The sequence below is a fragment of the Erithacus rubecula genome, assembly GCF_903797595.1.
Source record: "Erithacus rubecula genome assembly, chromosome: 5".
NCBI lineage: Eukaryota > Metazoa > Chordata > Aves > Passeriformes > Muscicapidae > Erithacus > Erithacus rubecula.
Window position 1 is genome coordinate 30,466,737 of NC_136687.1, and position 6,836 is coordinate 30,473,572.

Sequence of the window (6,836 nt, forward strand, 5' to 3'; positions counted from 1 at the left end):
AAGGAAAGTTCACCAAAAGCTCAAGAGCTCAATAGTGGGAGTATAAGACACATCAGGTATGCTCTACTGGGTTATTTCTTTGGCAATGCACATTTCAGCAACTAAATCTGAGCCCACTCTATTGGCAAATGTCAGACCCAGGGGAAAATACAGTTTCCTGCTAAGATAATAGAGATGATGCCTATAAATGAATTTTGTCTTGGTTTTGAAATGAGGTTCCCTGTTTGTATAAAAATGGACATATCACAGCTTCATATTTGTGCAGAAGAGAGTTACATGTCAGTAGCCAAGAATCAGATCATTTCTTTGCAAGGAAGAGGTAGAAATGAGTAGTTTTTACCACGGGTTTTATGGGGAGAGCTTTGCCAGGGAATGCATTAAATTTAGAAAAATACTCCTTAAGCTTTTCCTTCTCTTTGCCATAGGAAATGCTGCAAGTTACAGACCCCAACAGCCACCCTTTGTACTAACTGCTTCCACACACTGAAAGGGCACATTCAGAGATGCTGCAGCAAGCAGCTGTGGTCAACCCATACTTGACTTTTTGACCCTTTCTGAGGCCAACTTACTGCTGCTTTCAAAGGCTGGATGGTTTCCAGGAGGATCACACCAACCCGGGCATTGGAAGGGGGGAAGGAGAGAAGAAATCTTAGGGTTTCCTTACTCCTTTTTAGCTCACACTAACTCATTGTACAAAACACTTGAGGCAGTGTACCTTGAAAGACCCCTGTGGAGAAGAGAGCTGGAGGTAACTCTGCTCTGACTGGCTGGAGGCTGTGGCAGGTACCACTGGATGGTGCTGTACAGAGGGGAGCAGGAACAGTTGGGTTTGCTGCTGATCTGAGCCTCAGCAGCCTTTGTTTCCAAACTTGATCTTTTTGACACACAGAGCAATGTGGATGAAGTTCATGGCCATCTCTGGGGCTCAGGCAGAGAGCTCTGTGTCTTGTCCCTCATCCTTAGCTGTGGCAGCCTTGGGGGAAATCTGAAAGCACAAATCAACAGAAAATCAACAGGAGCACCCAGCAGGCACAAAAAACAAGGATGAAGGAAGTTCATTTGAGAATGTCCTGGCAGACCCACTGCTCCACCAGTGCTGGTTTAGGTAGCCCTAGGAGTTTGGCTAACTCTTCCCCATCACCAAAGGATAAGAAGAGGAGGAGGGAGGTGGCATCCAGGCTAGGGTAAGGAGGGGATGGCTGGATTAGCTCTCTTCTTGAGGATCACAGCCCGAAGCAAGGCTTCTTCAACTCCAAAGCAGGCAAAAGTACTTCACAGTTGGGGGGGGGGTCATCACTACTCCTGGTCTACAGTTCTCAGGATTCCTTGCCTAGTCCTCTTTCTATGGCCTGTGGGGTTTTTCATGCTGTTTAACCATTACAGACCCCAGCATTGAGTTCTTCCCTGTATTAATCTTTCAAGCAAACCAGTCTTCCTTCCAGCCTATTTGGATGGGATAGAGGAATCTCCAAGAGATCCTGATGGTGGTTTTCAGGAGACAGTCATTGGTTTTACAGCCTTAGAAGGCAGGTTACTTCCAATAAATTCATGCAGCAGAGTTCAAACAGCCTGAATTTGTATATATCTCACACAGATAAAGTAATAAAATATCAAATTAATTTACCTAGAAATAGGATAGCAATCACAAGCCAAACTTCACCACAATGATTTGCATAACAGTAACAAACACTAAGCTTAATCATAATTGTACATCTCTACTTCCCTTCAGAAAATACTATGCTCATTATGGGTAGCTCATGACTGATCATGCATATAACTAATGCTGGTTTTCCTCTAGAAATCCCAGGAAAATCCCATGTGCTCTGCTAAGCAGTGCATGCTTCATCTCATGGAGTAACTGTGGCACAAAGAACATCGTGCCAGCCCCCCCAGGTGCAAATGGGCACAGCTCCTTTCCAGGCAGTGCAGCAATTTCAGATTGTTCCTGAATAAAGCATGAGCTCTTAGGGAAAAATAACCAAGCCAAGACTTAGGAAAACATTTCTGTTAAAATTAGCTGGTGTACACAGTAGTACATAGCTAAGGGGATAAGAGCATTCCTCTCTCACTACCTAAAAACTCCTTCAATGACAACATTATTCATTCTTATCAGCATCCCTTTTGTTCCTGGGCTATAAGAGTACTTGAACTAAAAGTTGATATCAAGTCCAAATCCACTCTAAGTGGTGAGTATCTTTGGGGTTATAAATTAATGCAAGCAATTGTTATGTGAGCCACATGAAAGTCTTTAGTGGAAGAGCAGTGACCCAAAGAGGGAGTGAGATTTTTCTAAAGATAAGTTTTGTCTAACTTCTTCAACCTCATAGCCAGGTAAATATCTTATGAACATCTTATCTTATAAAGTGATTGTGTAGTAGAGAAGAATTTTCATTTTTCCTGTTAGAAAGAGGCTGATGCTTGAAAACTGGACTAAAATAACATTATTTTGCTTTATAACTTCCTAATGCTGGTACACAGGGAAACCATTGTATGGAAAACCAAACAGGGAGCACTCTGATATCTTTGGCTACATTTCTGTTTTTCTCCCCTTTGTGATTATCATGCACGTTTTGATATTTATTATTACAAGTGTTTGCACAGTCACTTTTAGACTATTTTGAGAAAGCAATCCATTACTGAGCACATGTGTCCCAGTACCAAGCTCCCAGGAGATGGTGAGGTGGGATTCCTTGGTCAGTTACAAAAGAAAGGATGTATATATCTATATATCTGTATGTGCACATATATGCCTGTGCCAGGCTTACAGCTGGTGACTGGAGGGATTAAGTAGTGGCTGCAGTAAAGCAGCCCCATGGGTTTGTTTACACTTTGGGGCTGGAGCAGGCACTTGGAATACCCCTGGCTGAGGGTGCAAGACAGCCACCCCCACCTCTACTGCTCATGAAAACAGCTGCCAAGAAGATTTCTGTTATGGCATCATGAAATCAAATGCTGAAGAAAAATCAGGCTAAGTTCATCCCAAGCTATAGGCTATTGGAATGTCTTCTCTGTGGGACAGGGAACTGAAATATAAGGGGTTTTGTCCTCATTTGGGTATTCATTGTTTTAGTGGAATTTATTTATTTCACTGGCATACATAGGTATGAGTAAATATACATGTATGCATATAAAAAAGCTACATAATGAGAACCAACTGGATTCAACATATTTCAGTTAATTACTGATTAAAATAGTTTGGGAAATGAGTAGTTTAAATACTGGATAGCAAAAAAAAAAAAAAATCAAGCAAAAAAAATTACAAGTTCAAGATTTACCCATACCTACTTTAAAGTATTAAAAATCCCACAATAATTGTTAGAGTACAGATAAGACTGAAAGGTTAAACTTTTGCATGCAAAATTATTTACATGGGGAAAGTATGTCATGTTCTAAAGTAAAAATACAGTTGGAGGAGGAACAGTTAGACTTCTAGAAAGATTAAATGAAACTTCAGCCTTAAGGTCAGCTTTGAACATCCCAAAGGAATCAGATACTTCTTAACATCTTCTGAAAGCAGGCATACAAGTATCACCTACAAGTTTTAATTTACTTTCCAGGCATAAATTTCAGATCTTCCCATCCCAGTGGCAAATTGAGATGATGGCAACCAACATGCATACAGTTAACATACTTTTGCACTGATAGAACACATCCTGCAAGAATGGCCATACAAGCTTGATTGCCTTTGCACAGTAACATGTTCCTCAGCAAATTATACAGAGATCTGGCATGGAAAATTTGACAAAATTAGAATAACTCTGAAAATAATTAGAATAAAATATTTACATTTTGTTCAGGCGAGGGAATTAATATTGTCTTGAATAAATCTTTGGGGTATTTTAGACTTTTATTCAAATACATAAATGCCTAGGTTCACTTCTCCAACACTTGCCATCCCTTTAGCAGAAAAACACTGAGACACAGAGAGTTCTAGTTTCCTAAAATCTTATTTATTCCTATTATTATTTGCAACATTTATTCCTTACCTACCCCAAATTAAAAAACTTCACAAAGGCTGCTGTCCCCACACCTCATCCTGCTGCACTGCACAGTCACAGCATCCACCACCCTCTGTGGGGTAAACAAAGGCAAGCCTCAGAGCTGTATGAAGACTGGAAATTTCCCTGAGTCCTGCACCATGCCTAGGTATTTCTACAGCAAAAGGGTGCATATGCATGTCCCACGTGGCACAATTCCAAGCAGTATTCAGCCCAAGGCTGAGGGAACTATCTCATGGAAGGTTTTCATCATAGAAATACATGGGCACAGTCTCACAGGAGGTTCCAACACGATCTGCTGAACAACAAAGTAAGGTTTTTCACAGGAGTACTTTTGCCCTGGACAAGCAAAGCTAAGGCATGTATGGCATCCAAGCTGCCAAGGACATTCCAGCCATAGTGGTCTGGGGCCCTGGAAAGGCAGAGACCAGTTAGTTCCCTGACTAAATGCAGAAATCAGCTTTCATTCCAGAGGAAATTTGCAGAACTTTGAGAAAAATGTGTCAAGAAATACAATAATATACAGACATCATCAAACAGAAGGCCCCAGTGCCTCCTGGAAGCCAGCACCTATTTGCATGGGTAAGCAAGGAAGCAGAAAGCCCCCTGCCTGAATGCAAAAGGAACCTTCAAATAATTTTCTTGAAAAGCAGTGAGTTCACTGCTATTGAGCCCTCTCTGGCAGCAAGGGGAAAGGCAATGAGTCACATTCTGCATGGATGACATTCTTGCCAGTAGAGAAGATTGCTGACATCCAAAAGTAGAGAGTAGCTGTGTTAAGTTTTGACCACCTTGCAGTAAGTTGGGATGAGTCTGTATCTGTGTTATCTGAAGTCAGCTCTGTGGATTTTTACAAGCAGACAGATGTAGCCCAGCTACATCGTAGCCCTTAAATCTAGCAGGATTAAAGAGGTTCTACATGGTGTTTAACACTTCTACTAGGTTTCTTTATTGCTATGGTTTACTCCAGCAGAAACCTCAAAGCAGATGAACCTACTCTTCCCCTTATCTAGTTCTATCAGACTACAGTACCCAGAACCATCCCTGCAGAGCTCTAAAGAAACTACTCTCTGAAATTATTTTACATATTATATACTTATTTTCTGAACTTTCTTTAAGCACAATGATTAATTGGGATATACACTGTTTTTTTATTGACAACACAACTCACTTTGCAGCTACTCAACAACCATGTTCTTGGTGAGGTAAGAAGTGTTATAATCATGAACTATTTACAACCCAGTGTGGCAGGGTAATGGGACAAAGCTACTTGATGGGCAGGAGCTGCCTCAGTAGCCCATGAAGCCAAGTGTCTGTCAGGGCACATCTGATACACTGAAAGCTGAGAGATGCAAAGCACTCTGCATGGGCATGCTGAATCTGAGAAAGCTAAACACAAATCCTGCACAGTTCCCTATCCTCCACTTCAGTTAACCAAGTAGCATGCCTAATCCTTGGAATACAGCAGAGATTGCTTCTCTTAGCCCTAGAAGTCACTCATCAAAACCATCCCTGGAGGAGGACTAAGAAGGTACTTTGGTGTAAGATACCCATGTTGCTCTCCTTTAGCCTGTTTCCCTAAAAAGACATGAAGGAGCAGGACCTCATAATTTTTAGAAAATGAAGCAGCAGAGGAGGTTTAAGGAAGGAGGTGCTTTTAAGATTTTTTCTTCCTACTGTAGACACAGTAACCTCAAACCTGAAGGAAGGTCTAGCAGAAGTATTCTTACCCCCAAGGAGCTTCCAATCTCACAGGTGAAGACAGAGAAAACATGAATAGAAATAACTTGTACATTAGGACATGCAAAAAGGAAGCTGCTGGTAGAACCTCAAACTGCTCTATAAATCAACAACAATCTGAGAATACTTCATGCAAGACCATAAAAATGAATCTAAGATTAAAATCTTCCTTTTAAACTTCTACTTTTCCTTAACTTCCTATAACTAGACTTTAGTGGTTGGAAGAAATGAAGAAGGAACAGAGTACTTTCTCCACTCCAGACTGCTGTAGGCCAGATCAGAGATGATGGGAAATGTTCTTCCCCTTCCAAGCACTGAAATGGGTCAAGTTCTCCCCCTCTTATGTACCAAGCAGCAAAAAAGGGGAGGAAACAACAGTGCTAGGTCTCCAGCCCAGAAGAAGTTTGAACATGTTCATCTCAATCTTTTTTCCCTGAAAGCTATTTTTAAACTAGTCTATAAGTAACTTCTCTTTTCTTTGATACTTAATTAGTTCCAATTAAAATAGACTACAATTATGTAGTATATATTGAAGTGTGATTTGTGCTCATCAAAATACAGTAAATAATATAAAAAATTGCACTTACAATGAAATACATGTGAATATATCTCCTTAAGACTTCCAAAGGGATTTGGGTTATGAATCACAAACATTCCCCTCAGCATTAGAATCTTATGAGTCAGAAAGATAGTCATCATTAATCACTTCTCGAGCATTTTTAACAACATGGTTCCAGCTTGCTGCATGTTTTTATTCACATCAGTCATTTACATAGCATAAAAGGTGTACCTAGCACTTTAGAGACAATTAACACAAAAATATTTGCTTTGTAGTGTTTACAGCTATAGTAAGATCACACGAAGCAAGAAAAGATTCCCTTTGCAAATGAAAGAACAGGAATTGTGACTATGGCAAAGTAGCAAGCTTTTTCCATGGTGTGGGGTATGCCTCCATTTCTGTATTATTCTTACTACTCACAATTTTAAGTAGGAATGCATTTACACAATTCCCTTAAGACTTCAACATTATTATAACCATGAATGTATTTTATGCCACCCCTTTCTCAAAGGGATAAAAAACACTGTTAGACTGTTTTG